General features: G+C 40.8%; 1 long non-coding RNA gene across 1 annotated transcript in view; it reads right to left on the bottom strand.

Annotated features, from left to right (window-relative positions):
- Positions 1-6,244: 6,244 nt before the first annotated feature.
- The window catches only part of LOC138957906 (uncharacterized), a 5,054-nt gene continuing 509 nt past the window's right edge, over positions 6,245-10,789 (bottom strand). Inside the window, exons 1-4 of the long non-coding RNA XR_011453218.1 lie at positions 10,637-10,789; positions 9,997-10,112; positions 9,198-9,281; positions 6,245-7,300 (exon numbers count right to left, since the gene is read on the bottom strand). The exon at positions 10,637-10,789 is cut by the window's right edge and continues 509 nt beyond it. This is a non-coding gene — a long non-coding RNA (uncharacterized lncRNA). The remainder of the gene's footprint in view (positions 7,301-9,197; positions 9,282-9,996; positions 10,113-10,636) is intronic.

Raw genomic sequence — 10,789 nt, forward strand, 5'->3', positions numbered from 1 at the left:
ATATGAAGAAAAGTATTGAAAGGAGTGCCTGGCGGGATAATAGTAGGACTACGAATATAAGTTTTAGTTACAATCGTGTGAAGCCATCTTTGAAGGCATACGCACAGATTCAGCTCATTTGACTCTAAAACATCCGTTATCTGAGTACGGACAGTAAAACAGAAGGACTGCGTGACTGTATAGCATTCTGTATACATACTAATTATGCTTATACTGTCTTATACTGTTTAAAACGTTCGCCAGAGACGTTTCTGTTTAATTTTGGTAGCACCTATTTGAGCCTCGTGCTTTTGTGTTTCTTCATCTTGCCCTTTCTATTGTAATTCGGACTTGCGTACTTCTCTTTTTAACTGTCAATAGACACTATACAGTGTTCGATGAAACAACGCATCAGTTCAGGCGCAGTCAAGTCCAGACTAGCCCCTGTCAGTCACTCCAGTACACGCGTTCGGAATGCACGACATAGCGTGCTTGACTCGATACGGTTAGTTAAACACTTCCCCTCTGCCTTCAGGTAACTTGACACTGATAGCGCGGCGGGGAGGTAGCTCAGTTGGTAGCGCGCTGGCTTTGTAGCCAGTTGGTCGCTATCAGCATGGGTTCGATCCCCACGTTCGGCGAGAGATTTATTTCTCGGAGTCAACTTTGTGCAGACTCTCTTCGGTGTCCGAACACCCCCGTGTGAACACATGCGCACGAAAAAATCCCACGTTCACAGCGAAAGACTCAGGGCTTGGAAAACACGAAGACACGCATGCATCATCTCTCGTCTCCGATTATAATGATCGTATTTCGATACTTTGACGAGACAAACCCAATGCTGGTGTGTCGAAGAAGACAGCCACAGCGGGCTTGTTCGAATCAAAGTATCACACCATAACTTCAACGTATTACCAATACCTGTCCCAATATAGACCAGTTGGTCTAAGAGGACGTTAAACCCTAAAAGTCAGTCACACTGATAGCCGAAGGCGCAGCTCCTTTGCCCAGTCCATAAAACAAGAGGCACATACAACACACGCACATGGGTAGAGGAGACGAAATAGGTGAATAAGAATAATCAGATATGTAATAGCTTTACTGCATTATAACAAACATTTAGGTGTTAATGCTGCTATTTTAAATTAAAGCCATGCTTTTGTTGTTTAAACTGTGGCGTCATTTTCTGGTTTTGTTTTTGTATCCGGGGTTGTAAGAATTTACATGACAAATACAGGCATGTGATCATGCAGCCGAGTTGCAATGAGAAAGGCAACACAGATTCAGGCAGTTCGAGTTCATCATTAAAATTGTCTTCTGTTGGTCTTTGGCATGGTGCGTGTCAAGACCTCACAGTCATGCTGGGAAGAAACCCTAGGTAGTGGAAGGTTACCGCTGTTCTCCCCTCACACTCTCTGTAACTCTCACGGTCCCTCTTTCTCCCCCCCCCCTCCCTCTCTCTTATCTTATAATAAATTTAGAGTACAAATATATATCTCTCTTTCCCCCTATCTCGATTTCTCTCCCTTTCCCTCCTCTCTCTGTTTCCCTCTTTCCTCTATCAATAAATTTAGAATACGAAATTTTTTCTCTCTCTCTCTCTCTCTCTCTCTCTCTCTCTCTCTCTCTCTCTCTCTCTCTCTCTCTCTCTCTCTCTCTCTCTCTCTCTCTCTCTCTCTCTCTCTCCTGTTTAGAATGCAGTGAACGTTTCGACATTTATAATTGTTACAAAACATGTTTGGAAAAAGAGAAATACATTGAATTAAGGCAGGTCAAATGGAGACAGGGACATTACTCTTCATACACAAAGGGAAGCCACTGAGTTGTGTCGCCATTTTTTCCTGGCAGGCTGGGAATTCGAACACATCGAACAGGGAACGCAGAAGAAGAAGAAGAAGAAGAACACGTCGAACATTCGAATGACGTGAATAGAACAAACGTCACATTTTTCAGGCAGCGTAAGTGCGGAATGACGTCAGAAAATGACGACACCGCCAGAAATAAAAACAATGCGACACGCCTCCCAACCACGAGGTCAAAAACACGTGGGCATCTAATGAAATCGGTACAAAGCCGTTCTCTTTGCCAGTGACATTGTAATAATCACCAAAGCTAACATTGAAGCTCCGGTAGCAGGTACGAGAGTGTCTCCCAACCCGTGATGCTCACAGCGTGATTGCATCAGAATACCACATGTTAAAACCGGTGTTTGAACTAGAATAACAGCCAGTAGTATTAAGAACAAGTGTCTTGTGTATGCAGCCCTCTTTCTACTGTACGCTGGCAGCAGATAATAAAATAATTGAAGTCCTTCGAGGCATAAGGGGCCCATAAGGCGAAAAATTGCTTTAATTCCACCCTCAAAAAGTCCCAGCCTTCAAACCGTAACAAATAACAGTACGCACTATTAAGCAAAATTATAAACCAAGCCTTGATTATTAATTTTTATTATTACACTTGTATCAAACAAGTGACCTCCACCTTTTGATTGGCGTTTTTATTACATTTGAATCGGACTTGTGGCCTTTCAAAGTTGCGGTGACCTTTGACTTTCAACAGAGGTCATATGTAACAGTGGTTTTTAAAAACATAATTTAGTTGGCTCATATATCTGAGACAAATGATCGGACAACAGCCCTTTACATTATCGTGACACATATTTTTCTGAGGCACACTGGACAGTAATAGTGCAAAGGGTGGGGTTAATCAAGGGAGTGAACCCCCCCTAAAAACACTACCAACCTGTCGTTTTTTTTGGTTTTTTTAATGCCGTTTTGATCGCTCTTGCGTTTACAACCCATCTCATCAAATCGTAATTTATTTCCAGGCTACCAGCAATAAAATACCTCAACATGAGGAACAAATTTAAAATAAACTCTGGCAAAAGACGTGACGTCACAAAGTTTGAGTATGCGCAACGTTTTCGTTTACCAGTGCACTTCGTTACCTGCCCATTGCTGCTTTTGGTGATATTTTTTAAATGACTATTCCTATGCAGATGTTTGTGTAATTGGCCGTTTTCAAAACATACCCATTTTTCGATTTTTCGGTCAAAAATTCAAAACGGGCACTGTCTTCCGAGACTCATAGCTCCGAAACGAACCCACTACCCTATATTTTTTTTATGCTGAATGCATAGCAGACAGATCGAACTTAAAAAATAACCAACTTTTGGGAGAAACCAATTTATATTTAACGGGTCCAGTGAACTACCTTAATCGAAGATATTAAGTACAGAATTACTCTTACTCGTTTCCGCGCAGGAGTATCCGAAATCAACGCTCAGAAGTTTCGGTACGCACCAAACCAAACGACAAGAAACTGTCCTCTCTGAACAGCTGATAAAGAAGATGAACACCATGTTGTATTTTTATGTCCCTTTTATCAAGACCTTCGAGCAAAGTATTTGACAATCTCGAACTCTAAGACGCTGCAACAACAACTTGTGTATTTCTGTGGCAGTAATGAGGATAATTTGATGAACAGCTTCAGCAGATTTGTGTTCTTCATGTTACAGAAGAGACGAACCCTTAGAAATCAGGTTCGGTGACATGTCATCAGGGTCTTAATGTATTTGTTGAATTTTATGCGTGACTATAATTTATAACTGTGCAGATACTATTGCTGTTATTTTAACCACTATTGTAAGGGGCTGTGGCCTTAGACAATTAAAGATTTGTTCTTGTTCTTGTTCTTGTTCTCTCTCTCTCTCTCTCTCTCTCTCTCTCTCTCTCTCTCTCTCTCTCTCTCTCTCATAATTTATTGATAGTGATACTAATAGTATTCCTTCTCCCCTCACGCTCTCTGTATCTCTCACGGTCCCTCTTTCTCTCCCCCCCCCTCCTACCTCTCTCTCTTATCTTATAATACATTTCTCTCCTCTATCAATAAATTTAGAATACGATATTATCTCTCTGTGCCTCTCTCTCTTACTGTCGTTGCGCGCGCACGCTTATTATGAGGTAAGGGAGGTAGAGGTAGGGGGGGGGGGGGAAGAGGGAACGTGAGCTAGAGACGGAAAAAGTGAGGAGAGAATACTATAAATATATATTATGTAATAGAGAGAGAGAGAGAGCGAGAGAGATATAAAAGAAAGAGAGAGAGAGGGAGAGATAGAGAGAGAGAGAGAGAGAGAGAGAGAGAGAGAGAGAGAGAGAGAGAGAGAGAGAGAGAGAGAGAGAGAGAGAGAGAGAGAGGGAGAGAAAGAGAGAATATGTAAAGCGCTTAGAGAACGTCAAGCGCTATATAAATCTCCCATATAAATAAATAAAGGAGTGAGAGAATACTATAAATATATTATGGAAAAGAGAGAGAGAGAGAGATAGAGAGAGAGAGAGAGAGAGAGAGAGAGAGAGAGAGAGAGAGAGAGAGACTGACACAGTTTAATTGAATATGGGCCTACAGCCCCTTTCAATGGGGGGTACACATAAATCACAGGAAAAAAAATAGAAAACATGATATTTAAACGTATGCAAAATACACAGTGGTTTGTTCCAAGCTTTCCTCTATCAATAATCTAGCACATCAATGCTGCCTAATATATACATACAACCGAGAGAGAGAGAGAGAGAGAGAGAGAGAGAGAGAGAGAGAGAGAGAGAGAGAGAGAGAGAGAGAGAGAGAGAGATGTCTAATAAAGTTTGTTTTTAGGCCTGTATAATGTTTACTATTCACTTCACTATTGGTCATTCTTTGTAAAAGATTGTTTCTACTCAGTTATTTACTGTCAATGATGCTTGAGACACAAGAGAACGATTGCTGTTATTTTTAAATCTGCAGTGAGAACTTTTAGGTTGTGTGTAAAAAGTTGGTTCTGTACGTATATTCCATACGTTAAGTACCTTTGAATCTCAAACCGCTACTACTTGACAAAATGATGAGCCTTATTTACAAAAATAGTTCAAACTGTCTGTCTATGGATGTCTGAATTGATTGTGCTGTCCCGATATATACAGGTCGAAATAATATGGCCACCAACATCTCTATGTCTGTGTAATAAAACCTTGGAACCGCAGGCGACGTTAAGTACCGCTATGTCCGTACGGAAAGCACTAAGTACCGCTATGTCCGTACAGAAAGCACTAAGTACCGTTGGTCAAAACACCCGACTACTCCCAATTAGGGCTAGGTTTCTACTCAGTTATTTGCTGTCAATGATGCTTGAAATACAAGAGAACGATTGCTGTTATTTTTAAATCTGCAGTGAGAATTTTTAGGTTGTGTGTAAAAAGTTGGTTCTGTACGTATATTTCATACGTTAAGTACCTTTGAAATTCAAACCGCTACTACTTGACAAAATGATGAGCCTTATTTACGAAAATAAAGGATCATAGTTCAAACTAACATGCCTACATATAAACAGCATAAACAACACACAAAAGTATTATGTACATGGGTTTTAACATCGCAGGTACTTAGCGCGGTACCTAGTGCAGCCAAGGTCTATGCACGGTACCTAAGGCCCTCTCATACGGACATGCCGGTACTTAGCGTCAGCCTCGCACACACACACACACACACACACACACACACACACTCAAACAAACAAACACAGAAATATTGATGTGTTTGGGATTCCACCTGGCACTTGACAGTGTTTGAATAGTCCCCGCCACCACTCTACTAGCTGGAAAGGTTGAGGACAATAAATGAGTACATTGTAAGATTGTTGGTGGCTTCGTGTGTACACGCAAGCACAAGACCAAGTGCGCACGGAAAAGATCCTGTAATCCATGTCGGAGTTCGGTGGGTTATGGAAACACGAAAATACCCAGCATGCCTACCCAACGAAAGCGGAGTTAAGCTGAATATGCTCTCAGAGTACACTCTAAACAAAAGTGTTCCACTCCTGAACACCCTTTCTGTAACCACTTCTGAACACCCTTTTAGTAGAACACTTTTGGAACACTTTTGGAACACTTTTGGAACACAAAAAGTGTTCTATACACAAAAAAGTGTTCCAAAAGTGTTCCAAAAGTGTTCACATCTGAACACTTTTAAGTGTTCACCCTGCTGTAACCACTTCTGAACACATAAAAGTGTTCAGGTCAACACTTTTAGAACACTTTTGGAACACTTTTGGAACACTTTTAGAACACTTTTAGAACACTTTTGGAACACTTTTAGAACACTTTTAGAACACTTTTGGAACACTTTTGGAACACTTTTAGAACACTTTTGGAACACTTTTGGAACACTTTTAGAACACTTTTGGAACACTTTCATCCTGCACTGTCATACAATTCAGAAAGACATTAAAATCAAATTTTGTGAGCAAAGAAGCATTTTTAATTGACAAAAAGAAATGTCTGCAGCAGTCGCAGAACAAACGGGTCTGGGGTAGGAATTGTTGAACACATAATATACCGAGCAACAAAATTCGTCATTGTTTGATTGACAAAATCTTCATCAATTATAGAGTTAGAATTATTAAACTACAAAAGTTTAATGAAGGCATGTTTGACCTTGCTTTTGTGTGATTATTTTGATGCTGTGACTGTTTTAACACACGGGACAAGCAGGTTTATCGTAAAACACATAATGCGCGCTCGCAGCACGTGCAAGTAGAGCAGGAGAAATCTGATGTGTGAGATGTGTTCACTAATGCATTAGCAACCAAAAGAGACCATGGCACGCTTGCTGCCAGTCTCACTTTTGAAACAGCCAGGATGCCAAGATTAACACCACCAAAATGCCAGGTCGATTTAAAGCTGGGGGTGATCCAGAAGCGCTGGCATGTGCTTTAAACGTGCATGTGTCAACAGTTTATCACCTTCTGGAATGTTCTAGTGACATTGGAAGCACTGCAGTTATGCAACGCGGTAGATTTTTTCGCATTACCCCAATAAGACAAGATCGCAATTTCCTTCCACAACGTCTTCGACATCGATTCAATTCAGCCGCTGACAATACCAGGAACATCACTGGAAGCAACCAGTGTCCGATCAGTGGCCAGAGAACGCGATGAAGGCTGACTGAGCGAGACCTCCAAAACTTCGTTTTGTCCCGTGTGTTGAAACAATCGCAGCATCAAAATACTCACGCAACAGCTGTGTCAAACATGCCTTCATCAAAATGTTGTGGTTTGATAATTCTAACTCCATAATTGTTCGAGATTTTGTCAATCAAACATTGCAGAATTTTGTCGCGTTTCTTTTGTTGCTCGGTATATGTTGCTATTAAATAATATGAACGGAGCTCTGGTAAACCCCATCTTGAAAGTTCACACACGAAAGTCCGATAACAAAAACACCCGTCAGAGTTGGGAGTTTTCCAGGCCCTTGGTCTTTGGTTTAGTTTTCAACTCGCTGTCCGGAACATCCTGTTCGAAATAAAAGTGAGTTTTAGAACATGATGCATTTCCAACTCTTAACAGGTTTGTGTTAAACGTTTGTACTTAATTGGTAACACTGAAGTGTAAATCTTAACTAATAGTGGACTTCTTCTTGCTGTCAGCAGATCTCCAACAATCGCAGTTACAGGTAAACTTTTTTTATTCCAGAACGGGCATAGGTCACATAACAGAGAACAAATACGTCACGTCCAATTCGCTCTCACCTTCCCAACACACAATGACACTCGCATGCACGCACATGCACACACGACTGAATGTAAAAAGTAATCCCTCTTGAAGCAGGAGTCTGTCCCTAAGAACAAAAAGTAGAATTAAAATAGGTCTTTCGCAAGGATTTCATTAGCGCGTGGCCACTCTGGAAAATTCAAAATGGCACTCTACAAATTGTTTATATAAGGTAAGCAGTAAACCGTACTGCTAATGTGGCGAGGCCTTGAGCACGCCCGTTTTCCTTAACTCGTTCTTAACCTATGTGAACCCAGGGAAAACACCTTGTCAACAATCACTGGAAGCCAAAGATCACTGTCGCAATTAATCGTGAACTCCGATGAGTTTTAGTTCAAAGAAAAGGGTGTCATATTGAATGCACCCTCTAGTAATCCGTTTGTAAAGAAACCACCTAAGTTTTGTTGGTTTGATCTAAATAATGAATATTATAAATATAAGGAAATCATTTATTATGTAATGTATTCTATATTATAGAATGCATTCTATAACGTCCCGAACTACCTTCTATGATAAAAATGCATTCTATTTACACAAAATACCAAAATGCTTTTTATGATAGAATGCGTTCTTTAACGTCCTGAAATGCATTATAATTTATATGCATAATGTCCCGAAACTACAACAGGCCAGCCCCGCAAAGAAAAGCAGAACTACACACACACACACACACACACACACAGCCACACACACGCACAGAGAGAGAGAGAGAGAGAGAGAGAGAGAGAGAGAGAGAGAGAGAGAGAGAGAGAGAGAGAGAGAGAGAGAGAGAGAGACAGAGAGAGAGACAGAGAGAGAGACAGAGAGAGAGACAGAGAGACAGAGAGAGCTGTGTGTGAGAGTGTTTGTAGATCTGCTTTCGAAGCAGGGACCATACCGAGCTGGCCTGTAGAAGTTTTGTGGCGCTTTATGGAATGCATTCTATCATAAGAATGCATTCTATCATAAGAATGCATTGTTGGACGTAATAGAATGCATTCTATAATAGAATACATTTCTGGGCAAATGACAAGTATGATTGAATGCATTCTATATTATACAATGTTTTCTATTTTATAGAATGCATTCTATAAATATAGAATGTGTTCTATGATATGGAATGCATTCTTTAATATAAAATGCATTCTAATTTCTATCATAATTTTCTAAAATATTTCATTATTTAGATCAAACTAACCAAAACTTACAAACGGATCGCTTTTAACTCACGTGATCTCAAGCTAAACCTACGTGAACCGAAGGAAAACACCTTGTCAGCGACCATTGGAGGCCAGCGATCACTGTCAAAACCAATCATAAACTCCGATGAGAATATTTTCAAAAGAAAAGGGTGTCATATTGAATGCACCCTGCATACACTGTTAGCGGCAATGGCAGATCCAAGCGGATCAGCAGCGTGTTGTCTGTTGGCCATGCTTTGACTAAAGCTGGCCTCAGTGTTTACGGCACTACTTTACCATAACGAATGGAAATTCTGAGTACACTTAGTTCAGGAAAACATTTTATCATTGCAGGCCTCAGCACTCACTGAACTTAAAAATATGTATATTTTTTTCCACCTTTTAAGGAGAAGACTGCAAAATAAGGCAGCATTCTCAAAATGTAACTGCGCTGTATCCCACAGAAAGCTTAAACTTACATGAAGTGCATCCACAAGGTTTCGTCGCATTACTGTTAGCTCCATCTCCAGAAAGTGAACTGCCTCAGCCAAGCAGTATGGTTCCTGCACACACAAGATGCATGTTAAGAAATCAAACACTATTTTACTGAAGTTCCACATCGTAGCAACACTGACAAGTGTTCTGATTCTCATACTTTTGTTTATTGTGAAACTGTGTATCAACATTTAGATTTCTGTCAAATGTGGAAGGAGAGGGGGCTGGCTGTGTGTGTGTGTGTGTGTGTGTGTGTGTGTGTGTGTGTGTGTGTGTGTGTGTGTGTGTGTGTGTGTGTGTGTCCACATATGAGTTTGGCGACTGTCTGGTGTGTTTTGCACGGAGATATTAATTTTGAAACAGAGTATTTCAGCAAATAGAATAATCAATGATTCCGCAACCGCCGGCACAATTGGCCTAGTGGTTAGCCGTCCGCCCGGTGATCGGGAGGTCGTGGCTTCGAACCCCGGCCGGGTCATACCTAAAACTTTAAAATTGGCAATCTAGTGGCTGCTCCGCCTGGCGTCTGGCATTATGGGGTTAGTGCTAGGACTGGTTGGTCCGGTGTCAGAATAATGTGACTAGGTGAGACATGAAGCCTGTGCTGCGACTTCTGTCTTGTGTGTGGCGCACGTTAAATGTCAAAGCAGCACCGCCCTGATATGGCCCTTCGTAGTCGGCTGTGCGTTAAGCAAACAAACAAACAAAACTTATCAGATCAATTTGAAAGTCAATATTTCTCTGCAAAACTACACACTATATGCAAATGCAGGACATGCGTACCTTGGTAAACACGTCTGGGTTGCCGTCAGTGCCTCCTGTTCAGAAGAAATGTCCGCAGGTTACGCCCACATCGATTCGCCACATGGGCACATCAGCTCAAACGGCTTCCCAGTTCCCTGAAAGTGTGATAGATCTGTGAAATCAAATACAACCAAGCATGCATAGAATTATTCTAAATTGCGCACACAATCAACCTGGCCACTATTATGATGAATGTTGTTCATTAATGTATGCTGTTTTTAGCCTACCGCTTCACTTTATCTAGCGTGCAGATCGTACATCAAGGAAGAAGAAGAATCCGAAAATCTGCAAATGTATTGCTCTGACCACAGGCGGAAGGTATCGTTCACTGGACCACCATTATAATTATAAGGAACCCCTGGACATACAAGTATAACAATAACACAAAACCAAGCACATCAACCAGAATAAAAAATCAACATCAAATTGAAATAGAGTTTATTTACCAACGCAGAACTAATGTAAAAGGTCCACTGATCAGCTGAAACCGTTGCGACAGCAAAATTAGAGAAATTGTCTTCAAACGTCCACAGATACAAGTAACAGGAACATGTTACAACAAAAATACGAGTGAATAAGCTTAGATGAATTAATACAAAATCTCAGCAAGCAAACTTACAGATAACAATCGGAAATCCTGAGCCAAATCAACGCAGCGACAACGCAGACAGGTCCACAGATCTAAAAGTGTCAACGTTCTTTTTTGGTCCAGCTGAAGCATGATGGGACAATTAGTAACATTATTAAATTGTAAAAATAAAAATGCTAATAC

Source organism: Littorina saxatilis, unplaced genomic scaffold (assembly GCF_037325665.1).
Source record: "Littorina saxatilis isolate snail1 unplaced genomic scaffold, US_GU_Lsax_2.0 scaffold_1143, whole genome shotgun sequence".
Classification (NCBI taxonomy): Eukaryota; Metazoa; Mollusca; class Gastropoda; order Littorinimorpha; family Littorinidae; genus Littorina; species Littorina saxatilis.